The sequence below is a fragment of the Bombus pyrosoma genome, linkage group LG12 (genome assembly GCF_014825855.1).
Source record: "Bombus pyrosoma isolate SC7728 linkage group LG12, ASM1482585v1, whole genome shotgun sequence".
Taxonomy (NCBI): domain Eukaryota; kingdom Metazoa; phylum Arthropoda; class Insecta; order Hymenoptera; family Apidae; genus Bombus; species Bombus pyrosoma.
In genome coordinates, this window is record NC_057781.1 from 11,130,837 (window position 1) to 11,157,237 (window position 26,401).

Genomic DNA, 26,401 nt, shown 5'->3' on the forward strand with positions numbered 1-26,401 from the left:
CGTCTCATCGAAATGTAACGTTCGCGTGAACTCGATCGTTCTTACGCTTCTTGGAAATATAATCAAAGAGAAACCGAGCCGTTGTTCTCCGACCCGAGCTTACGTGACGTTTATTGTCTGAGAAATGTGCTTTGAATTTTATTGTTCGGATTGTTCCTCTTTTCGACGACACGTTTTGATCTACCGGATGAAGAGTGCAATATCATAGGCGATCCACAGGAGTTTGGATAAAATTACTCAGCTTTACAGTTCCTTTCGAAATTTAGTCGAATTTTAGAAGCTTCGTTTTAACTTACGTTCCATTCCGTTTCACGAATGTATTATGTGATATCAGGTGCGTTAATAGAAAAAGCTTGGAAATTTCATTATCGTTATAACAAGACACGATCGTCGCGATTCTATTGATAAAAATTGCAACGAATCTGGAAATGTACATGGAAATTGGAAGGTGATCGTATATATACTTCGCAGATATCACCAAAATAATTGTTCGTTATATTTTTATACTGAAATTATGTCAATACAATGGATATTGTGTTACATCGATATCATAGAAAATGTGTAGATTAGAGCAGGCAGAAATCATAGAAACAGTAATTAATTTCGTACGAAGTAGCTTGTTTGCGCCAACTCGATGTCCATTCGATACATTATCAAATATCTGTCACGGGTTATTACCGATTAATGTCAGGTGCACGGATCGTAGGAATAAACTATCTACGGTGATGGTTCTCTGCCAGATAGATCAATGAATGGCCGTCGCTATTAGTTGAACATCATCGGGTTCGAAGTTTCGCAATGTCAGTTACACGTTGTAATTGTACGGTGCGTTGTCAGGAACCACAGAAACAAATTACGTTCGTTGGCCGTCGAATGTGCGTCACGCTATGCATTTCCTTTGGAATAATTAATGAAACGACTGTATCGGACAACGATGAAAACACCTTGTCGGAAACAACCTGCTGAAACAACTCGACTCTCATAGATGCGTTCCTTGCTCGATAACGTTCGCGTTATTAAACAATGCCGTGACACGTCGCTATTTGCACGTTTTTCCTCTGGTGCAGAAAATTCGAAAAATATGCTTGATGAGGATAGAATTAACTCGATGTCAACATCTGATAATAATCATTGAAAATATGTATATTGACTTTGTAATATGATCGTTAATCGTAATTTTCATTTATTGAAAAACACTGGGCGTTGCTTTCGTACGCTTACGGAATAATATTGTTCCATGCTTCGTTCTGAATTTATATTGTCTCATATTGTTTGTCGAAATATGTACGTAAACTTTATGATGTTCATTATGTGATGTTCGATGAAATTTTTCTCCTCTCGCACTACACCAGAAATAACATTCATTTTCTTCAGGCCGATGATCAAAATTTTCAATAATTTTCTTGTAACTCCGACCATTGAAATTTGTAAGTTATTTTTTTAATCATTTTATCATTAATTTCATAAATGTCGATCGATTCTTTTTTAGTCTTTTTAACAATCACAAAGCGATGTAAGATTTTATGTTTACGATCAAAGTTTCCAGCCAGAGACGAAAAATATCAAGCGATAAAAATTAATCGATATTTAAAGTGTACGTTTAATTTGCGTATCTATTCGTGCTCGTTCTTCCTACGACCGATAATTCTGTATTTTCCATTTGGGATTTTAATGTGAAAGAATAACGGCGTATCCGCGTGGCAAGTTTTATTAATCGGTAATACAGAAAATACGTGTTTGCGCGGATTTTGCAAAGATCCGTACACAGATTGGATTTCGTCAGAAATGCATAAATGCATCGTACCGTTCGAATTACTTCATCGTGTTTTCACGCGAAAATTCACGGGTAAAGTATTACGGAGAATGGCATTTCAAAAATAAAAATATATCATACGGTTATTAGCATTGCAAAGTTTAATCCAAAGAAAATAGCAATTTAGGAGAAAATCCCTCGAACAATATACGAGAACATCGCAAGCTTACGAAGCAAATAAAGTTGTCTTGAAGAGAAAAAGTAATGATATTTTTCAATTAATCGCGACACGGTAATAAAGGGAGAAATTTAGAAACATCATAGAACGAACCTTATCCGAAGAAAATGTTTAATTATCTGATTCTATAAATTGTTATTTATAGATTCTATAAATAACAATTTCAGTTTTTCGGTAAAGTAACAAAGTACGATAAATCGCATTGTTTGTAACATAAAGTTTAGTCGTTACTTTAGCTTTAACTGTAATTAGGTAGCAGAAAAAGAAGCAAGTAAATTTCATAATCTCAGTTGTGACCAAGGAAATATACTATTGCGCGGTAAAATCAATGTAAATCAATCGTTACGATAAAATTGAGCATTTTCTGTTTTTCCCCTTGTCCATCGCATAAGATTTAATTACAACGATAGATAGAGAATTTTATAGCGTTGCAATTCATTAGGATATCATATATAAATATTTTTAGTTTCGCATTTAAATACAACGACGAATATGAAATTGTATAGCTTTCCAATTAATTAATATAATAGTTACGAAATTTGATGGCCACATGAAATTTTTATCGTCCATTGTAACGACGCTCGACATAAATCGTTAAGCTTGCACGTTAAATGCCACCCCCATTTTATAAATATAAAAGGACCGAGTGGAGTACGCTATTACAAAAATTTTAATCAATCAAATTTGTTCGCTTTGTTTTGAAATCGCAGGGTAAGCGAACGTTTAATCGGAACTTTGTCAGGAAATGAGATCTGACGCGAAACGTATTTCGAATTTTCGATAATTAAATAGAACGATATTAAACATTCGTGAATCGCCACGCTATTGGATTGAGTGTCGAGTATCGACGATCGAACGAACAAAAAACGGACGTAAAAGACAAAGTTCGGAACGGTTTAGAATTTAATGGAACGGTGTACGGCCCGTAAACGAAACTCAAGACCAACAAAACCAGAACTCTGTCAAACGATTGTGAAATATTGGCTTGCAAATTTAACGCAATGCCTCCATTTTTTTCGTAGTATCGGTTTTCGCGAGACACGCGACGATAAATTACGAAGCAACTCCATATTAAAAATTTACAACATTCTGATTTATAAAGACGTCAAAAGCTTTTCTCCCTTAAGTATAGTTGTAAAACTTGATCGCACGTAAATCGTATCCCGTCAGAGGATCTATGATCGCGTTTTATTACGGATTTAGCAGCCACGATAATAAAAATTCGGCCATCAATCCTTCATATTGAAAATAAGTTAATGCTTCGTACTGTACGTTCCTCTTGGCTCTCGGTGAATGTACACATTTACCATGATACATGCGGTTTTGCCTAGTAAAATAATAGTTTCTTGCAAGATAAATGTTTACTTCCTGGTACTTATCTTTCATCATTTTACAAAATACGTTATAAAATCTTTGAAATACGTTATGAACTATTGTTCATTCCTATAAGTACATTAAATTCAAAGGAATTTAGAAAAGAAGTTTACCTAGCTAAAAATACAGCATGCAAAGTACTCGTTCGACCAAGATAAAGAAAAAAAAAAGAATAAAAAAAAAAAACAGAGTTTAATAATCGATACCAGGTCATTATACTTTCAAAATAGCGTGAATAAGTATGCAACTGCCGATACCAATACACTGGAATCTGTTTTGCACTTCTACGTGATGTTACATTGTCTGTTTACAGCCCTATTTAACATAACAAAGGCACAACTTTAACGTATGCATATCGAAAACATGCAGCGCAATGTATAACACGACGACCAGCATTATTCCACGCATATTCCACCGATCAGTGGAGGGTTCTACTGCCGAGTGGAAAGTGGAACGACGTCAGTTTATTTTTCCATCAGAAAATAAATTTCCTCGGCGTATTTTACATTGCACATATCTTGCAATAATTATTTCTCTTAACAGTTACGAGTCGAAAATTACACCGAGCACGATACTAATTATTCGTATTACCTATAAAGAAATTACACATTAAGAATACGTTAGGAGTGAATGTGATACGCGATTTGTTCGTAAACATGGAATTAATTTATTTCAATATGAAAACGATATCATCGTTACGCAATAATGTACAATTATTATTGCGAATCTCTATTCGAAAGGAAAAAGAAAATGGAAAAGCCGATAATAGGAAAGCGGACGAATTGTGCGTAGATCTTCATGGCTACTCGAGGTTGGATGCGAAACCTTTGAAAATAATAAGACGGCAGAACAGAAAATTATACAAAGTTACGATAGATGATATTTGAGAAAAAAATATAGAGTAAGATGTGAAAACATATTAACACTGATACATTTTTTCCGAGCGACACGACAAATACTAGCTGCGAAGTACAGTGCTGTTCGATTGTTTGCTCACTTACGTACGTGCTACTTACTGAAAGTACTGTTTGCTCGTCCATTACCGTGTAATGCTGTGCAAAGAGAATCCATTGGAAACACGAAGAGCGAGTGAGACAGATCAACGCTAATACTAACGTTTGATCTATCGGGTTGGCAACCGAGTGATTGCGGATTTTATCATTAAGTGGTAATGACAAAATCAGCGATCACTCGACTGCCAACCCAATAACAATGAGATATTATCGATAGAATACGTTCGACGAGTGATTAGACGACGAAAGGAATACGCGTGAAAATCGATTCAGTTTCGTCGAATGAATAACTTGAAATCGTGGATCGAAAGTTGGCGGCATATTATAAATGCAAATTACAATACAAAGGTTAATGGGTATAACGAATTATCATATATTCTGTGAATTGTTCCTGAGTAAAGCGGCGAGCGACAGAACGGTAATAGTCCCATTAAACACATACAAGGTAACACGACCAATTTACAACTGTAATCACTCGTAACAACGTTGAATTTAATGGAACTTCAACTTTTGGAATTAAACTTACCGATTGTTCTTTTCACCGCCCCCCCCCACCCTTTACTTTCTTCCGAATTTGCAAACCACCCTCGAGGTAGAAACGAAATTACGTGAAAAATTCGAGCGATTCGCGTTTTATGTTGGGAAACTCGGGAAATCGTAACCATTAGGAATTCTTGTTTCGAAATCCAATAACATATTCCAGCGTCATTGTAAAGCCGTTTTGCAACGTTTTTATTATTATAGAAAGCGCGACAGGAGCGGGAATATGGGTCAGCGTTTGTACGCTCATCTTGCGGCGTTTTATAGCTCGAGAGATAAAACCAGGTATTCCGGGATACGTTTTCTGATATTCGTTTTTGATAAAACGAGCTGGCACGTGTGTTTCCGATCGATGTTCGGCTCGTTGGTTCGTGGGAAAATGATTATATTTCAATTTTGTATTTATATCAAATCAGCTTCGTTGTTGAATGGGAGAAAAAATTATTTTCTTATAAAATTGCCCTCCAACGTAAACGGCTCTTTTCAATGTTGATCGTAGAACCCTTCGAAAAATTAAATTCTTGAAAGAGAATTTCACGACAACGTGGAACAAAAAAATAACAGGTGACGTGAAGATATTATGATATTTTGAATACACGAACAAATTACATTTTATTCAATTTTGCCTACGTAACGTCAGGAAATACTTCGAAAATCGATATGGAGCGCCGTTAAAAAATAATCGAATGTATTCGATGTTTGAAATTTACGACGGTCATACGGCGTACGCGATGTGCCAGCGTATCTTTTGAAAACGCGTTGATCTATAGCAACAAGCTGAGACTAAAGCAAGCGCGTGAGACCGGAAGTGTAGCTAGGCAGGTAGTGCATCAAGCGAACGACCACGAAGAGCGGTCAGGTTTCGTCGCATATTACATTTCACCTGGTCGAAAATTCGTTTCTGGCTGAAACGCGTTCGCGGATTCGCGCTGCCTGGCTGGATTAATTTCTGCGAGTTTTTGGCGTACCCGAGCGATGTCTCGTGGCCCGGGTTGAGAGGTCCACGCAAATATCGGTCGGATGGCGTGCAATTCGGTGACAAAGCGAATTCCATCGACCGGGGCCCCTTTAGGCTTTTCATTTGTAAGCCTTAGTTTTCCAGGCGTGTTCTATCGCTTTTCAATCGGAGCCCACGCAGCTGGCGAATGCGAGCTACGAATGATGGGGCGCAGAATTTTTAGATGGTATTTTCGCAGGATTGCCGCGGCATCGCTGGAAGAGTGGTCATTTCCATAACGGGAAAAACAGCAGTTTCAAATTTTAAGATATACCACAAAGGCATCCTTCTTTTAATCTTTTATTTCGATAGGATGTTTAGTTACATGGGAACGAAACGAAACTTTTATGATTTTTGTGTTACTCGTTTTTACGTTCGCTTTATTTACAAGCTATTTGTAAGTCGTAACGTGTTTGTAATATATGACAGGGTAATCTTTCTATTACGTTTGTATACCACGCATTCGTTACTTTACACAATGCCTACGAGAAAGGGCAATTGTTGTCGGAGACGTATTAAATTAGTCACTGTCACGTAGGTTGTTCAAAACAATGCGACGCTTGCAGCAATTTTAAAAGAATACTAAGATAAAGTGAGACGTCATATATTCATTTGAAACACTTGAAAGTGGCTCTATGAGCGTAAAAATACTGCGTGTCACGAAGCGAGTAAAAAGTACGCGAATTAAATCTACCTTGAGAGAAATTTACATCATATACGTATTTCTCTCTATCGTTATCGTTTGAAGAAGTCAGATTGATAAAGCTGATCCTCTATTCGCCAAACGATAATTAAATTTTAAAGAATATTCAGACGAAAAAGTTTAAGAATGCCGAGCAATAGTCACGTAACGCTCTTGTAGTAAACTGCCCGTATTTTCTACTAATTTCTGAGTAGCTTAAAGTAGTAAAATGATATGCAAACGTAATATATAAAACTATAGACAAATTTGAGATTTCTATTCTAACGAATGATACACATGTACCTTTATCATGGAATAACAAACATGTAAGTATGATGTTTCATATCAAATTACATAATTCATGTCCTGTTAACGGTACTGCTTTACTGTAGCGCAAGAAATTTAAGCTCAGACTTACTTGTTATCAAACAGCTTCCAGTTTTGGCGACCTGAAGAAATTGCTAGTTACGAGAGTGTTAAACCATTAAGGGTTAAATAATGGAATATTTTGTGAAAAGTACTTCAACGTAGCATCGGCGAATTATTTATTATTGTTTTATATAGGAAGAACGCATGCAGCAATGTCAGATACTTTAGAAAAGTTCATTACACAAATTACAGGCATACAACAAAGATTTTCGTGACTTGGTAAACTATATTTTATCATATTTCTAGAAACAGGTATTTCCTCGCGCTCTATAAAATTACAAGTGAAAGAACGAAGACAAAAGTAGCGATGGAAGAAACATCGAGCGCATAGTTCTTTGTAACTCAATAATACGATGCGAATGAAGCTAACATTGATTTCTCATGAGACAATAATAAGACCGTCATCTGATAATTAAACAACTAGAAAGAAATACAAAGAATTTCCATTAATAACTGACGAAGCAACATTAATTTGAGTAAAAATATCATCTAACTGAAATAGCACGCAATTCCGAATGCAAACGCACGTAAGAGATTGAATAAAGCGCGCTACTGGCAATGTATTTTCTGTCAAGCCGATATTGCAATTGGTTTGCCGAGACACGAGGCTTTAAAATGTCTCATTTAAAATATACAGATTATCGAGTGGCTATTGAAAATTCCGCAGACAGTATGACCCACTTTTTCTCCTTGGAAATACGTACAAACCTGTACCAATGCAACGGTAGTAAAAAGATGCTTACTAAGCGTCTGCCACTGACCACCGTACGCTGGCCGGGTTTGTGGTGGATCATTGGCAACGTGCAAGCCAGAGCGTAAAGCAAAATGCTTGAAATTACGAATATTTCGCGAAGAAAACTCATATCGAGACTGTAACAAAAACTGTTTTAGGAAACAGATTATTTCGCGTTTAATGGATTCTATTACAATATGTTGCGATAATTTATAGGGAAATTTTGCGAGAGCTCTTCTGCTCTGTCTGGTTCTTATCACTGATTACCCGATAATAGATTTATGGATATAGAGATTAGAATAGAGGCTTAGTAGGTTTTACTAGATTTATGGTTAATTATGAATTTATGAATGTGAAGATTAAAACAGATAAGATTCGTTAATTTGTTAAATTTATTTGGCACGAGGCAATATTATAGGTGCAATGCTGTATTTTATTAATATTCAATTTATGCATCCGAACGCGTACAGGTGTTTTAAAGAGTCGATGGGAACGTAAACGAGACAGTCTGGGCAATTCGTTGAATATTCTTTTGTTGTTGAATGGAGAGGAACGAGGGCAAACAAAGGAATGATAATTTAAGTGAGTTCTCCGGCATACACAATGAGATGAATACAGCTCCTCTTCTTTGTTACGCCGATACCCATTACTTATGTAACTTGTGAGTGTTCAGAGCAAAACGGTAACTAAAAATTGCGAACAAGTAGCGCTGCCTGCGATATATGTAACAATGACAATATGTTCGATAAAATGTGCGATCTCTGCATTTCACACCGCGTAAAATATAAACTTAGAGCTTTCTGTGAGATTTTCTCTTGCTTACGTACAAGGTAAAAGAATTGAAAAATACGTCACGTGTAACTGCTTCCTGACTCTCAACTAAATCATTCGACATTCTTTTAATGAAATTGTTTAATACATTCGTTGGTACTGAAATACAGCTAGTCGTAGCATAGACCTGCGTTTCCTTTCTTAGCAAAAGATTAGAATTCCCGTTTCAAATTATTTCAACGCGCCGTCTTGTTCTTCTCCTTAATCGTTTTCGTCATTAGCCGGTCGTTGCTCGTATTTCCATCATCTCCTCTTTGTCCACTATTTTCACGAGGCTCGACCACAACGTGTTGCTTTTCAATTTTTCAGCAGCAACGTTTCATCGAAGTGGACGCGCGCGACACTCGAAACGACGTCTATCCGTACTAAGCCGAAGCAAAGAAAATATTTCCACTAACTGTCAGAGCATCGAGCGACGTATCCGGATACATCGTAACTGTCGCGCTTCCATATCGCTTGCGCAGCAAACCGCAGCCATTGTGTGTATCCATCAACCATTTCTCCATCCAGGAGAAAGGGAACCGTCTGATTATCGATCTGGCAGCATCGTTGACGGATCGCGTTATTGACAATGCACGTCGTGCCCGGATCCAGACAAGTTTGCGTTACCTATAGATTATGTCTGATGAGTTAGAGAGCAGTCCAGCTTGAGTCAACCTCGCGAGAACCACTGACTATGTGATTTTCTGTGTTCCATCGTGCCATTTACACGCGGGAAGTCGTTCGTTTCGCTATTTAGATCACGCGGATTGCTTTTCTATTCGAAGTCGAGATCCACTCTGTATATCAATGATGGACATGAACGGCGAAAAATATCGGAAGAAACCGCCAGAACTACGTGCACGATCGATGAAGTTTTCGAGTTCATTGATGGGCTTGTATCTTTTATCGATCGTACACTGAAACAGTACTTGACTTGAAGTTTCAGACATTTTATTTGGAACTTCACTACGGCAAAATAATAATAATAATCTATTGTCGCTTAGCGATATTCCTCCATATTTGTCCCTATTGCTTCGAGTGATGTAGGATGTGTTTGTTTATCATTGATTGAACTCTACTCATGTATATATATATATATATGTATATGCGTGTATGTATGTTTACCGTTCTGTGAAATTGGTTTGTTTAATCGTATATCATTTGTGGCCAAGATATGCTCTCGACGTGTTATATTTTCCACATTTCCTGCGTTTTTACAAAGTTACACGAATGTTTCATAAAGAAGCGATCATTTTGATGGTGACGAGGAACACTTTAATTGGAAATTTGTCGTCTATGAATTAAAAATATTTCTGATAACAACAATAATAATAATAGTAATAATAATTCCTTTCATTAGAAGGTATATTCTTCTAATTTCATTTATGTTTCTATCGGATTTCTATGTATCGCATCCCCATAAGCGAAAATGAAGAAATTCAACGAATAACGTAATTGCACAAGAAAAGAAAAAGATTAAAAGCGTACGATGATACCACGACTCGAAGATGTCGGCTCCAGAAGCTGTTTTTTCTTGGACGATTACCCTTTGAATCGATCAACTTTTATCGCAACTTTTCCGCCTTTTAAAGCAACGAACGCGTGAAAATGTTTCAATTAGGCAGGGTGTTCACATCTTTGCAAAAGTTTAAGGCCTTACAGTTTGGTTGAGCGTGAAGAACGTCTAGGCAGCAGCTTTTTCCCAGACACGATGTTCTCGTTGCACCTCTGAGAATTTAAGTAGGTCGCCGTTTCCTCGTGGTCATTCGGTCGAAGACAGATCAGCAAATTTTTTTCACTCGTTCAATCCCATAGATCACCGAAAACTATCGATAAATCAACACCGTGCTCTGGAATCTTTGCGCTCGAAGCTCCCCATAGAATTTTAATGATTTCTCCGATAACGCGAATATGTCGTTTTATATGTACAGTTTCGAGTATGCGCTGCAGCGTACAAATAACAATTTGTTTACCAATGTGCAATAACAATTTGTTTATTGAACCTTTTCAGTGATATGAAAAAGAATGTTTATTCTCATACGCCAACGATTTCGTTTAAACAAAATTGAAGTTAAATATAAATTTAAATTTCATAGTATTTTATATGCGGGGCAAAATCACTTGCTTTTTTTCAATCAATTTAGTTAGGAGACAGGAAATTGAAAACCATTTTCAGTCGAATAATTTCGTTCATGTTTCAAGCATTTTGTTCAATTTTGTAAAATTTACAAAACATAACGCAACTTAATTACTATGAAGAAAGAGACCATATTTTCGAACAAAGAAGAAACCGCAGTTCAATGATCCTAAATACACTGTACGTAGACATTTATCCTCGATCATTTGCCACAATAAATGTCGAAAGAGGTGGGCGAATTTTTTCCCTAAATGTCAAACACCTTTTTAAATAACCGTGTAGAAATAATAAAATATCATAAAATTCCGTACTCCAATAAACAAATATATCCGCTATTCGCTTCGTTTTCACACGCTAATAATCCTATTTGAAAAAGAAGTTATAAAACACTGGCAGCTCGTGGCAGAACGTTAGCAGAATCGGAAACGCGGCACCTGGGTGCCAGACACCTCGTCAATTTCCTAAGAATTGTCTCGCAGGTTTAAAGATTGCCTCACACTTCAGCTTCGCCAGATAAGCGGAAACAGTCGACTGACAAGCGTCCGATACAAATGGAACGAAATCTAGGGGCGCGTTACAAAATTGAATTTTATCCGACCAGAGAGTCGAACAGACCAGCGTCACGCTCCGATGTTCCTTATAACGTGGAACGTTCTCAAAGAGTATCCCAAATATCGTACACCTGTTTGGCTGGAGAGGCCTTTCTCGGGCAGAAATGGAGATCGTTTGGTACAGCGATCTTTGGCAGGCGTCGCGGTTAATATGTCTGGGAGTAGTCAGCAGCAGAAAACTACGAAATCCTTCAAACGTCTGCAAAATGCTGTTTCCATCGATAGAAAGAATTCTTATAGTTTGGAACCGTATCTCGTTGGTCTGATGCGTGGGTGAAATGCCGTATTTTCCAATAAAAGCCTCTCTATTCTACAGCTTAAGGTACTGCGGTGCTCAAGAGATGATAACTAGGTGAAAAATGTTCCTCCTTCTGACGTTTATCGGCTCGATCGATGTTCCCACGTTGATACCGCCACGTAAATGGTACCACTGACGTTTTCTCTGCAATGGTAGAATAGAAGTGACATTGTCAGAATTATGGAGTGTTCGAGTGAAACGTTGGGCTTAGAGTCCGCGACATTCGATTTGGAAAGGAAAGTTGACATTATTTTTAAAGATGGGCATAGACGAAATATCGATATTAAACAACTTCCGACTCGTTTCGAATAAAATATACACGAAAACGAAAAGTATATTTCATCATTCGAACGAACATTTCATACGGGACATAGTAACGATTAGGAAAAATCCATATGTTGATTAATATTTTATTGGCATGTGCATGGGAGATAAATGAAATTTCCATCGTTGTATTATCACATATTTCTCAATTCTGGAAATGTTTAACTAATGATCGTGTTAGTTTGTCTTATAGGTAATTATTAGATTCGTTATTCACAGGTTCACGGAAATACGAACAGCAGTAGAAAATGGAAATAGATATTATCACGGTTCAATCGTTTGTGTAATAATTACGCAATGATTCCAAAGCATTATTTTATCAGGAAATAATGTAAAGACAAATTCGCGTAGGAGGAAGTAAGTCGATTTTTATTAAATCGAAAAACTCCTGAAGCTTACCGATCAATTTATAGCGTCCATAGGATGAAAAATCCTCTTGTGTACAGCAAATCGTAAAAGCATCAGTTTATTATACGACGATGTCTTTTTTTATGGGTCTTTAGAGACACGAAGGTGGAAGATGTTATTTTCGAAACGAAAAATACTGCAGGGATCGAGGTAAATGTCCTTTTTATTTGAATTAAAAATTTATGCCTTTATGGTTGCACATTTGAACAAAGTTTTGCATTCGAGTCGATTCACGCGAGAATATGACCTCAAAAGGAAATATAATGTATGAATTTAAAAAATTTAGAAAGGATGCTTTTTGTTTATATGGCTATTATATGGAATTCCTGTGTATTATTATTACGTTCAATCACTTAATGATATCTGATCAAGACGAGTATCTTCTTCCTTTTAATAAATACATTCTTAAATAAAACTGATCGATCCTACATTTTTTTAAACGTATTTATTTTATTTTTTACTCATTAACTATCATCCGACAATATACATTGAATCCCATTTCTTCAGATTTCATCTCAACTAACCAGACAATCATTTCCGATAGAAAAGTTGTCAATTTTTTGAAATCATATCGTATTGTCGTCGGAAATGAGCATGCGTTCCGAATTTCATCTATGTAGGTCCTCGGGGAGTGGGTGAAATTTCGCTTACAAAATTCCACCCAGACAGACAGATAGACAGACAAACAAAAACAGTAAGCTAAAATAGAAAAAAAAAGGTTGTCAATTTTGTAAATTTGTATCGTATTGTCATTGGAAATGAGCATGTGTCCCAAATTACAACTGTGTAGTTGGTCGGGAGGAGGGGGGGGGGGTGAAATTTCGCTTACGGAATTTTACCCAAAGACAGACAAACAGAAAATTTAGCTGAATAAAAAACATTAAAAACGTAAAATATGAAAACCATTTTTCAATTTTAATTATATTATCTTACATCTCGCGCAAAATAACAACTGATAACGTAATATATTCTAATCATAAATTAAAACCTAGTAATAAATGTGGAATATTTACTCCTTTGCTGAAGCTTGTAAAAGTAATCAATTGATTGAAAAAAAATATATGCATATGTACCGCTGATTATAAAAGTGGTCTAACAATAGCTTAGTAATAAAAAAAAATGTGTAGTTTATTTTGCGTTGTATCGATTTACATTGTAACAATGCAAGCACGCTTCCGCAAGGTACGTAATCGTAAATTGAACCGTAAAATGCAGCTATTATACGTATAAAGTAACTAGTCGCATTTACCCGATTAAATAAAACTTATCTTATATTTTCTAATTATTCCATTAATCTGGAATTTAGGAAAAGGCATTTTTTCTGTGGTGTACTTGTGAGAATTGTACAATCAGGTAAAAACTTGACGTTACAGGTGCAAATATTTTATTAAATGTATATCACGTTACGTAATAAGAAGACATCTTTTTCGTCGACCCACACGCGAAACTCTGAATACACACGACAACTATTAAGTTATCAGTTCAACTATTTCAAAATACAAAATTCAATGAACGTTTCGCAATAACGACAGAAGTAATTTTTTCCAGTTCGTACAAGCTACAAATCCAACTATCGCGCGTATTACGACTGAAATTAAAATTCACGACACCTGAACGTGAAACGAAAACGCGTAGTATCTGAATTTAGATGGACGTTAGCAACGTTGCAACTGCGGAGGCTCGAAACTTCCTATTTATTTTCCAAACCAGAAACAAGAAACGAGGAAGTTTTTTAATTCGTGTTCGATCGATGTCCGAGAGATTTAAAAACATGAATTGAGCGTAGAAGAGGACGCGGATGGCGGCGGTCGCTAGGGGCGATCAGGGTACGGAAAACCCTAGCTATTTAAAATACACAACGTGGTAACATCGATACGGGGCCTTTTGCATAGCGATTCGGCTGTAACAAACTGCCTTCAGCGGGTTTTCATTAAATCAGCGTTCTATATGCGTGTTACCTATGGGAAAAAAAAAACAAGGGACTGCAGGGTGAAAAAGAGCGATGGAAACCATGGTTTCCAATAAAGGAGTAACAAAGTTATAGTTTTTGATGCGTCGAATGCACCTATGTTGATACTTTCACGAAGAATTAATTTAGAAGGTGGAAAGTTCATTATATGACGGCATTTATATGGATTCTATGGCAAATTACAGTAAATGAAGCGTGCACGAGATGAAAGCCGACGCCTCGCGCGACCGTTCAACTATTTAACTCATTTTGATCGTGATTGGTAGTTAATGAGTTTCCCCGGGGCAGCTACAGCTACGAAACAGCGTTGCCTCCCAGAAATCGTAGCTTAACGGGAATAATCGTTTCCGAACGTCGTTATTCGTATTCGCTCCATTAAAATTGGACGATCGCGCGTCACTGGTACGCGACCTCCCTTCGTTGCATCCTACATCGTCGACAAATTAATGCCAGGGAAACGGCATTTAGGTTAAATAGAATTTACACCAAGGACCTTTCAGCTGCCATTTGACTTGTCGTTAAATTCGTTTTGAAAAAGCGTTAATGGTCGAACGCTTGTTATTGCCGGAGTAAATAATTTTCTTTTTATTATCTAATCTTATACTTTGATTATCTTCTACGTTTATTTATATGACGATATTTATTCAGGCTGGGATTTTTCAACGACTTTTTTAATCAAATTCTAGTAAATTAATGTAATGCAATTCTAGCCTGTATCTCGAGAAGTTTTAATAAAATTTCTAGGATTTTTTAATGTTTACCCGTATTCCTGGTTATAGCGATGGTAAAAGATATTATATTCGCAATTTTCAGGACATAAAATTGCACTTGGACGGTTAATTAAGTGTGATCGCTCTTAAATGCTAAACTTCCTTAGTTTGCCGAGGAAAGATTTGCCGCAATCTGTCGGCGAACTTTCGCCAAGTTAATGTTCGACCGAATTCGAATAACTTGGTTGCACGCGATAAACGGCACGCAAATTGCGATCGGGAGAAAAGCGAGCGAAAGTGGTAAGAAGGTTCGTATCTCGGGTCCGGACGAAGGATCGAACAGTTTAGGAAACAGCAGGTCGGATGATGGAATAGAATTGAATTAATTCAAATTGATTCGAATATTCGGGCAAACAAAACGAACGTGAAAGAATATTTTTCCCATCTGGATAAAAGAAGAAAGAAGGAAGGGAATACGAAATATTAACAAACCGCGTTATCATCCTACGTGGTGAAGTGTTATCAACAAATTTGTACAATTCTATCGTTGCTGTAACTTTATTTGTTTTTGCGATTCTAATTTTACGTCCAATAGTGTATCGAACATTCTGTGGCTTACTTTTTTTTTTTTTTTTTTTTTTTTTTTTATTCAACACTGACAAGTGACATCGCGAAATATTTTTGGTCGACTGCGAATCAATTTATTTACACGTGGTATAATTCTTTCGGCCGATTAAACTTTAACGTGAAATTGCTTTTTTCAGTGAGAAATATTCTTCTTTTTTTTTTTCCTTTGTTAGATGAAAATGACAAAACGTGAGAAGATCTATTCATCCGTATAGCGAACCTATGATATTTCGAGATGATATTTTAACGTTTCTAGAGGCAATCTTCTCGCTGTTTAACGTATAAAAGGAATTGCGCAATTGCAGATGTAGGATAGTTGTTAGGTGTATTTTATTCTTAGAGCTAGCAGCGAAAGTAATGGCAGGAAGAGGCAAGTTTCTCTTGACTCGCGTATTTCACGAGTTCGATAAATCGAGGCAAATTTTCAGCGCGAGGGCCGTGGCCCAGTTTTTGATCGGCCTAGAAAATCTGGAATTAATTCAGCCGACGATTATCGAAGTCTGTGGTTGTCTGTCGGCGCCAGCCGATTGCAGAGAACTACGCTCTACGGGTCCAATGATTTCCAGAGAGATGTGCCAACGGGACGATTCCTCTTATTGCACGTACTTCCTGTCACCGCGTATTGACCTGGAAATCCATAAATTCCGGCGACAATATCGATGCTGATCGAGCGTGCGAGAGCAAGACAGCTAACATACGTGCGAAATATAAGCGCGAGCGAGAAAGAAATGTTTCAGGTAACGTCGATACGTTTCCAGCTAACGCTCAGATTGCGGCTTTATCGGCTGTAAGATTTAACGTAGTATTTTGAATTGACGAATTCCCTATCTGTATCGCGGTTTTCGATTATTCGGTGATCGTGTTACGGCCGTCGATTATTTCGCTTTAGTTTGAAAATTCTGGAATTTGATATGTTGGCTGGAAAATTTAATGGGACGGGATAACGACTTTTTCGAAAGGAATTTCTCTTTTGCTATGTAGCTAAATTTTTATAAATTCTTATAAATATGCAAAAAATTTCATCGTTTTCCTGACGATCACACGTCGAAGAATATTATTCTGTGATTTTATATTTACTATAATATAAAAAATAGCGGACAAATATATTCTTTGTCAAGCGAAAGGAAAACAAAAGCTTATAGCTAGCTATAACAGTACATTAAATCGGAACCAGTTATATAGCGAAATTATAGCGAAAACTGAGGATGCAATACGATCGTTATAAAACGACTACTCTCGACGATTCATACGTATACGATAAAACCGTCAAGATCTAATTTATATTCTGACAATAGAGAACGACGAGTGCGCTTATTCACCGCGATGGGCCATTAATAAACAGCGTGCACACACCAGCGACTTTCAAATCCATTTTACCGAAAAACCGTTCCCACGACACAAGACTGTGGATGCGCAATTTCGATCAATTTTTTATAAAGAATTTATTCGAGTCACGGCTTTAAACCCGTAACACTTTTCGATTCGACCACCAGCTCCCCCGCTGGTATTTTTCGCCAAGCTGCAGCTCGGGTGATTTTTAACCCGAGATACTCCTTTGTTTCCCGTGCGAAAAGTAATCGAACGCGAGAGGATATCCGGCGCGCATAAAAAGATAGTAAATTTAATTCCGGCAAAACGGACATCGCCGGGAAAAATATTACATTGTAATCACCTGGCGGAGATTGAAGCTGGCCTCAGCATCAACGTGGTTCTTGTACATCGTTTTGCGCACAGATTAAAATCGTGTTTTTCCGCGAAACGCCTTTTTACGGATTATACCTCGAAGCTTGGACTCTCGTTGTTTTTCATACGCAGACACGCAGAGCTTTGTGCTTCGTTAGATGCCTGCTGTTTCTCCCAGCTGCTGTTCTTTTATTTCAACTCGTTCCACTACGTTCGGGGTCTGTTCGACCGTTCGATAAATCATGCAGAGTTTAACGTGATTTAGAAAGATTCCACTTGCGACAGCGTTACTTGGTAAGCTCGAAGATATATTAAACGCAATATGATAAAGGAGATACGAAGAATACCAGTTAAAAAAGAAATATTCTGTTAGCCTAAATACAGTTATTTGTGAAAATATCGTTGCAATTATCGTATTGCTACGAGCTAAAGAACAATATACGTACTTGAAATTAAGAATTACGTAGTGGTAAATATAGCAAGTTGTAACTGTACCATTCTTTGAATATGGTTCCTTTCGGTAATTTGTTTCCACGTTCGCTTGTATTTGAAATTTATTCGGCATTAAATACCATTAATCATTAAGCTTTAGTTTTCGTTCGAAAATTTGAAACTGCTAGAAGCTAGCGTTGCAGATAATGTCAGAAACGTATAAAAATTTTGAAAGTTTTATTCGGAAGCACTGTATTAAAAATGGAGGGAGCGATTTTTAGCAAACAGTTTATTTCGACGTACGAGGAACTGCGATAATTATTCATAACGGTTATTACACGACCAGTGAGTCGTTTGTTTTTGCGATTCTTGGGTGCGTGCTCGCGTTTCGATCTCTTTTTCCTTTTTTTTCTTTTTTTTACGAAGACTGTTCAATGATGTTATTTTGTAAAAAGAGATTAATTATTCCACGTAATATGCCGAGGTATTAAATGACAGAGAAGAATGAATAATTGAAAAAGTGCAATATTTCCGTTGATTAACTGTAATCCCACCACGGCAACTTTAATTCTCTGAACACCGGGACTAGATTATTGTACACGGTACGGTATTGAAAATTTAAAAAATTGTCGATAGTAATATTATAATAACCTATCTTGTATCCATTCCATTATATCTTAGTATCAAACAATAGATATAATAAAATGTCGCAAAGACATAAAAACACCCGAAATATAAATTTTAAATGCATTATTAACTAATCTTGTATTTATTTATTTAAAGGATACTAGACTCCAGTAAAATACAAGTATTTATAAAAATATGTATTCACGATGCGTATCTAGGATTATTTTACTATTATAAATTACACTATGACTTGATATTTACCGAGCGTTTCTTAAATGAAAGACGATGTTTCTATCGGATCATCGTAGAAATTTCTATGGTTTAAACTATTATTCCAACTAAAGTCCACAGTGTAAATTTTTAACAAGGTAGTAATAAACAATTTAATAATTCGTTCGAACACCGACGAAAGATATAAAATTTGGAGACGTATGCAAAAAATGACAATGTAAGTGTCGGAGGACAAATGTCTGTTGAAACGCTGGAACACAATAATTTTCATTAATATCTGAATAATAATAACAACAATATTCTGTCGTCTGTTCGAAAGACAAACACAGAGGGATATTCTAAGGCCTAAGGTATCGAACAGATGTACATACAAAAAATTGAGAACGTAAGCATCGAAAAGCGAAAAGCACTGCAGACACGGACAGCCTAAAAAGGACGAAAAGCCAAGGTATTTTTTTTATGTAGCAATTTTATTGTCCCGTTATCCGAGATCTTGTCGGCGATGTCGGTGTCGCGTCGTTATTTCAGGACTCGTAACAGTATTGCTCCTTTGGGCGGATCACCGTGACGAAGCAGAAAAGTAAAATTACGAGGCGGCTCCACTTTACGACCAGATTTTAATCCTGTCATTGAATCTTATGAAGTGTAGAGAAAATCTAGCCTTGTTCTTGAAAGATCTTAACATTGCGATTTTCTCTGCTCAAACTGCTCGTTCATCTTTCACAAGTACTGTCTCTGTTCCTTTATGAATGTATAATCGAGTTTCTGGCAGTTAATTTTATATCGATAGATAGAGGAAGATTATCGGAAACAATTTTGTTGGCCAGATAGAAAAGGAACATTTTTACAAAGAAATTTCTAGTTGTTCGATGAATTTTCAAATACATTTACTTACTTTACGATACACTTCTTTGGGTCTCTTTTTCGATAGAATTAGTTAGGAGTGCACTTCTTATACATAGTTCTAAATTTAATCCTCTTGATTCGCTTACGCTCTAAATGATGAAATTTTACTCATGAACACGTCGAAGTTTCTTTCCTGAAAATGCTGTTACACGTGTGGCTCAGAAACTGATCTGAAATTCGATAAGTGTTTCAGAGATTTTTCGAATGTTTAAATTTAATTATTTTAATTGCTAGTTAGATTGATTAATATGTTTTCATTGAAAGATATCATGTAAATGTTCAAATAAATATAAATTAAATTAATTCGTTTCTATCTGTTAACAGATACGAACGTTATCATATAATGCTACAGTATAATTATGTAACATTATAAATGTAATGATATACTATTGTATAATATAATACTCTCTTTATGTTAAATCTGTATTTAACGAGATATAGGTTAAAATATTTTGCATCGATATTATTAGGAACGGACAGAAATGAATATTAATAAATCTCAATTATTCACGCTGAATCTTTAACGTTTCACACGAAAAACACGTACATGCATAAATCATTTGAAAAATTTGTCAAACATTTCGTCATTTCATAGATATGTTAAATACAAACGCGTTGTATATCCTTCTAAATTTCTACAACGTATTACACAATCGATAATATAATATGCGATTCATATCTTTTTAGTTCCTTGCATGATTAACGCGAAAACACTGGCAGAATGTTATCAATAGCTCATTATGGAAACGAAGTTTCTTCTAAGTAGTTCCTCTTTGAAAAACGAAACGATTTCCGGTATATCTACCTGGTCTATATTCTTCTAAAAAATTAAAAAAAAATTCACAGTGACACATAGAAATAGGTTCCTTAATTGCAAAGGAATCGCAATGAAAACGCGTTTCATCAAACACTATCGCTGCAAACGCGAAGAATATCGCGTCGTTTGAGCTTCAGACGTTTTGGAAACTGTCCTATCGGCTACGTATCGGGTAAAGAGGACGGAAGAAAAATCGATCGAAGAGCAAGTGGCTTAAGGCCAGTTTCCGGAGACAACTGTCGGGGAACATTCGTTGTCCTGTAACGGCCTATACGTTATCCAGCAAGCCTGGAAACAACTTGTTAAAACAGTGAATAGCGGTTTCATCGCCTGTCTCGTGAGTTAAGGTGTCTCTAACTCAATGACGTTCTATGGCCCTCCGTTTCACACCCTCCATTCAGCTCTTCCGGCCATTTCTGACTGTATTTTCGCACTAGCGTACATTGTTACAGCCGAGTTTAAACCAGGTGATTCTATAACTTTTCCTGCGGCTTCACTGCCAGTTTTATAGGAATATAGCGCTCTGGACGAGCACTGTAACGTGGAAAGTGCGCGCTTTTCCTACTTTTCCTACTTTCAGTTCAATATTTAAAAGACTATGTAAGATCAAAATGAACAAATAGAATATGTATAGAATATTAACTGGAGATTACAGTCTAGCATAACGTAAAATCTTGTTTATTCGTTCAAATCTATATTTACTCGTAGTACAGAGCAAACTATTTAATCATCGTTAATGCATCATGGGGTCTCTCTATTTTTGTGACAATCCGCGTAACCAGGGTCGACGCAAGGCAGATTCAGCGCGTTCACCGGATCCCGGCCCCTCGTTTTCAGAGGCCCCTCGTTTCCAGAGGCCCCTCGTTTCCAGAGGCCCCTCGTTTTCAGAGGCCCCTCGTTTTCAGATGCCCCTCGTTTTCAGAGGCCCCGCGGTCTACGAAGATTATCTGCGGTCATCGATAAGCCAAGAGAGATTTTCATCTCTGGCTATTCTGTCAATAGAAAGTGAAGTAGCAAATTCAATCAATTTTGACGATGCTATCGACGATTTGACGTCGAAAAAAGCAAGAAAAATTATTTATTACCATTATTGGATTGTATTATTATTTAATATTCATCTTATAAAAAATATATAACATGGAAGAGCATTTGTAAATAAATAATTCCTGGTTGCAAAATTTAAGTGTAGAATTTGAACGTGTATTCAGGCCCCGCAAAATTTTTGAACCGTCCCTGCGTGTAATCATCGTGAATAATCTCATCAAGCAGAATAATCTCCTCTATTGTTTATTTACAGATTATACTACGTTCGCAAAAATAATCCATATAAAATTTGTATATATTTTGTAACAGTTGCTTCTTATCGATATTCGCTACAGAACACCATACCAGGTCAGAATATAGAAATAAACAATGTTCATTAACTTGTCTTTTAGTTGGATTTTATAAAAATATAATTGGAAATACTTCTCGTTCCGTCAATCGTATACCATCGAAATGTTTTATACACTTTCTGTTCTACTTGCTTTTTATGAATATATCGCAAAATAGTTTATTCTGCTAACTGGGCTGCCCAGGCGATCGACAATTTCGAATATATTTGCGAATAAATTTGGAACAACACAGGTAACAACAAACTATGATTGCAATTTGAAAGTTTCAAGCAAATAAGCGATAAACAGAGTTTACCCCGTTTGCCGTACAGTTTTGAAAACTGACAGCTGAGGCGCATAACTTCTCCGCAACGATATTTTCCGAACACCGTATGCAATTACGAATAACTAATTAGCTTGTCGATATCGGAAAAATTACAACATAGTTAAACATTCTTTTCCACAGTTGAAACCCTAGCGCTAGATGAATAAAAAGTTGTATTAAATTCCTAGAGGATCGTTCGAAAATCTTTCCCTTCGCGTACTTCACCCTCCGAAACTATAATCTTATACATAGACTTTAGGACTAGAATTATTGAAATTCGAAAGAATGTTTATGCAAGTGTTCATTTTATGTTTCTCCGTAGCGGAAGGTATTGCTGTAGTCGAAAGTCTAAAGTCGTCTAAAGTCTAAAGCAGTCTAAAGTCGTAATCAAGTACTAAATGTTAATAAAGCGAAGAGGCCGAGTAGCGCAATACTCTATGAAATAGAAAAGTCGGTTACGTAAGTGAGAGAAACACTTTTCATTTTACGCTTTATTTGTGTAATACTTTGTTAAAGTGCTGCAAAAAGAAAAAAAGTACATTTCTTTTACACCGTTTCTTCATAACGTTCTTCGATGTAAAGAGAGTAACAAAGAACATGCAACTGCTGCTTCCTCGGATAGAAATGTAACAATGTAGTTGTTGAACGTGAATTGTATTATCGCTTCTTTTTAAAGGGTAAAGAAACGAATGTACATGGTTGCTGAAGACGTTGTCTTCCGCCGAGTTTTCCTATACGATCCGTTTCCTTTCAATTCCCAGTTTATCTCTGTACGGATGAAATTGACAAATTTGAAAGGATAAGGAACAGAATATACGAAAGTTCCGAGACTTTCTATTCGCTTCGCGGAATAGGGATGTTATCCTTACTGTTTATCTTCGATCTTTCCACCAGACGGTTGCTTCTCTATATTTCTGTAACATTTTGTCACAGCGAATTTGATGAACAAAGTACACACAGGCTCGTCGGAATATATTCGTAAATGATGAAAAAAGTAAAATAGAAATTGTTTTAGAAAAAAAGAAGAGGCGAAACCTAGACGTAAAAGGAAGGAATCTTACGAAAAGAAGTCGCTTGTGAGTTAAACAAATCCGTGAAATAAATAAGAGAAAAGAGAAGGAAGAGAAGATAGAGAAAATCTCGAATACGACGAGAAAGAAAGTAAGCAGAAGACAAAGTTCCGCGACGTCTTGAACGAAAAGCTGTGAGTTTCCACTTGTGAATCGCAGCTGCAAAGCCGACGACGATAATACCACGACGCTATAATCTCCGCTGGACAAGCAACAGCAGGGAAATTTAGATTCGAAAATTTCCGTGTGCCAAGTTCTCCTGGGCCGGTCATACAGCAGTGGTTCTTAGCTGCTTATCCTGTCGGCACGTTAGCACTTTTAACGCGTTTATCGAAGCTGGGATCGTGTAACCGGATTAACAGGTTCCCTCGAATAAGGGAGGAACTTTTATTTCTCGCCACCGAAAACGAGGTAAACAACGTTTTCCTATTATCAGCGTTTCTCCTCGTTTTGCGGACGAAATTGTTTCTCCTTGTTGTCTAAATACATTATCGATTCGTGAATTTACCCTCCCCCCCCTTTTTTTTATTGTAATTTAAGAGTAGTAGAGTTTGTCGTTAGGGATAATTTTGCCATTTTTGATGTATTATCAATCGATGAAGAGAAGAGTGAAATATTCGTATCGGATAGATTTGTATCGTAACGAAAAGGAATTTTATATAACACAATTTATTCAATTGTACAAATGAAAATGGGAAAAAGGTAATTTGTCAGAGATATTGTAACAGTTCTGTGAAATCAGTTGATAGACTGCAAGCTTTAGTCGGAACTGAATCACAAAGTCCGTTGCTTGTTCCATTTATTTACATTCCTGGAATTAATACATTAGCTAGTAGATAAGAGTACTATCAGGTTTAAACTTTCGCGGTTAAAACGTCCCTTGAGAATTTACTGGCTGTGACGCAAAACCCGGCTTATATACTTTAATTAAGACTCGCTAATCCAATATGAAAAAGCGTAGCGAAGACTAAGAATATCATGCTGGCAGAAAATTGAAAAGTTCCACATTTTCAATCTCTCGCCTACAGCTATACTTCTCCAGCGAAATTATATCTATCAAAATCGCTCGAAACCTTAGACACGTTCAATACGTTCGATTCGAAATTATTGCAACTCCGTGATAAGTAGCGTCTTAGGAAAAATCTATTCAATCATCAAAATCATAATTTCAACATTTTAATCTCTGCTAACGTTTCTGATAAAATTAAGTATTCACATTTTAATCTCTCTTACGTATTCTCTTCCATCGTCCAAAATTCTTCAATTTCCCTTTCCTTCCATTCAGAAAGAACATCTCGAATCTCTTCTTCCTTTTCTTTCCTTTTCTTTCCTTTCATTTTTCTCCACATTTTTACACGTTAGCCAGAGGTTCACGAGAGCCGTGTAATTCGGAATAATAACTTTTCGTAGAGCTATCGTTACGTCGGCGTCGCGTCGCGTCCAGAGAATATCGCAGTCAAACGATGCTGAACTTGGTCACAAAAGCTCGAAGTTGCCGCGGTGAAAGACACCGCTAGAAACTTTTACTTCTTTTCACCTATGCACACGTGTGTATATAGTACGTACACACACGAAGATGGGACATGGAAGCTGGGAATAAAGTTAACAGAGTCGCGTTTTGCGAGATGGATCTGCACGCTTTCGCCGTTTGTACAAATAAACGGTCCACCGTGTAATTACAAGAGTTCTTCGGGAAATTGAAATTTAGTCTCCGGCCAGTGTAAAGTAAAGAGGAAAATACGAATACCGTTTCGTTCGGTAAAAGTTGCTCGTTTCTCTTCAACGTCCGGAAATAGAGTCGCAGACGTCGTAGTCTCGTTTCGGAGTAACTGTTCTTCTTTGACTATCGCCGCTTTAACCCCCTGCACTCGATTCGCGTTTCATGCCGTATAAATAAAAACGTCGAAACTCGATTGAGATTAATAGTTGGCACGACCCTGCTTTTCTATCAACTTGTCAGATATCGAAGGTGCTACTACACATTTTCTACATTTTCCGTTAAGCTTTCTTTCTAAGGGTGGCATTTACTTTTTAATTCCTCTTGTTCATAAAATTGAATTCTTTCTTCATACACGTTCCACACTGTAAAAAGCGATTCGAGAAAAGCTTTCGCCTTCTCTTGCAGGGAGTGCGTCGGCCCCTGAAAATTTATGTTCACGCGTGTTAAATATCTGTTATCGGCTGAACATCAATGGGAAAATTGTTATCAAAGAGATCAATATACCGAAGCTTGTTATAAGATCGGATCAAAGAATTTAACGTGTGGATCATTTGTGTACACGCGTAGATTAATTCATAAAATTGCTAAAATGAAAAATTTACGGTAATTTGTAACATTTACAGGTTTGCCATCGTGATATCCTTTATTTCCTTGAATAATATTTGTTAAATTACGTGTACGCAAACGAACGCGTTGACATTTTTCCAATTTCTTTATTCAGTTATTGGAATTTTCCACAACATTAAACAAAAACATATATTTTTTTTAGACACGTGGCATTGAAGAGGAGACAAAGTAATCCTCCCAAAAATTCCAATTGTTTTGACGTTGTTACAATGAAAAACTGACTCGATGCCATTGTGTTGCTGTCATTGTGCAACATATCAGTGTATTTGTACAGAGTCGGTATGACATGTGTTAATTTGCATTGGTTGTATGCTGGTTAGTGTACATCAACGTCGACGTCTGTAAACGTTGTCTGCCGGTATCGTTCGCCACTTTGTTACAAATAAAACAAGCCTCCCCCCCCGCGACGTGGCTTCTATCCTCGTTCCGGCACGATATTGCTGTAACGAGTCAGTTACGGCATCACAAAGGGACAGAAATGAAAATTGAAGCAACCGTTGCGAGTTAACCTCGCACAAAACAGAAACGCAACAGAATAGGAGAAAAGAATTAAAAGAAAAATACGAACGGAAAATATCAAATAAAACCATATATTCTTAACGAGGTTGTCCAGAGAACAGCTTGGTCGTTGTTTTCGAGGATCAACGAGGAAACGCTTTGTCTTTTAATTCTTTCCAAGCTGTGGAATTATTCTTTCCGAGGGACGTGTTTCCATAGAGACCGCTGGACTTCCTTTTTACGCGTTCATACCATTTGCGAATGAAACTCCTTATAAGATTTCGTCAGTTTCATAATTATTTCACGCGAGAAATTAAGCCAATTTTCAAACCTACCATCTTCAAAGGAACGCGAGTTATGAATTTGGAACGTTCGAAATTACGTTCCTAGGTAATACTTAAGATTAGCATGATTTAAGCTGGACAGAGGCTGTTTC

At 36.8% G+C, this 26,401-nt stretch overlaps 1 protein-coding gene and 1 long non-coding RNA gene across 2 annotated transcripts in view; both read left to right on the top strand.

Moving 5' to 3' along the window:
* The window catches only part of LOC122573288 (neural-cadherin), a 239,176-nt gene that overhangs the window by 102,752 nt on the left and 110,023 nt on the right, over positions 1 to 26,401 (top strand). The gene's annotated exons all lie outside the window — the stretch shown is intronic.
* Positions 3,794 to 10,555, top strand: LOC122573298. Its single transcript, XR_006318702.1, has 2 exons — positions 3,794 to 8,589; positions 8,900 to 10,555. It is a non-coding gene; the product is annotated as an uncharacterized LOC122573298 (long non-coding RNA).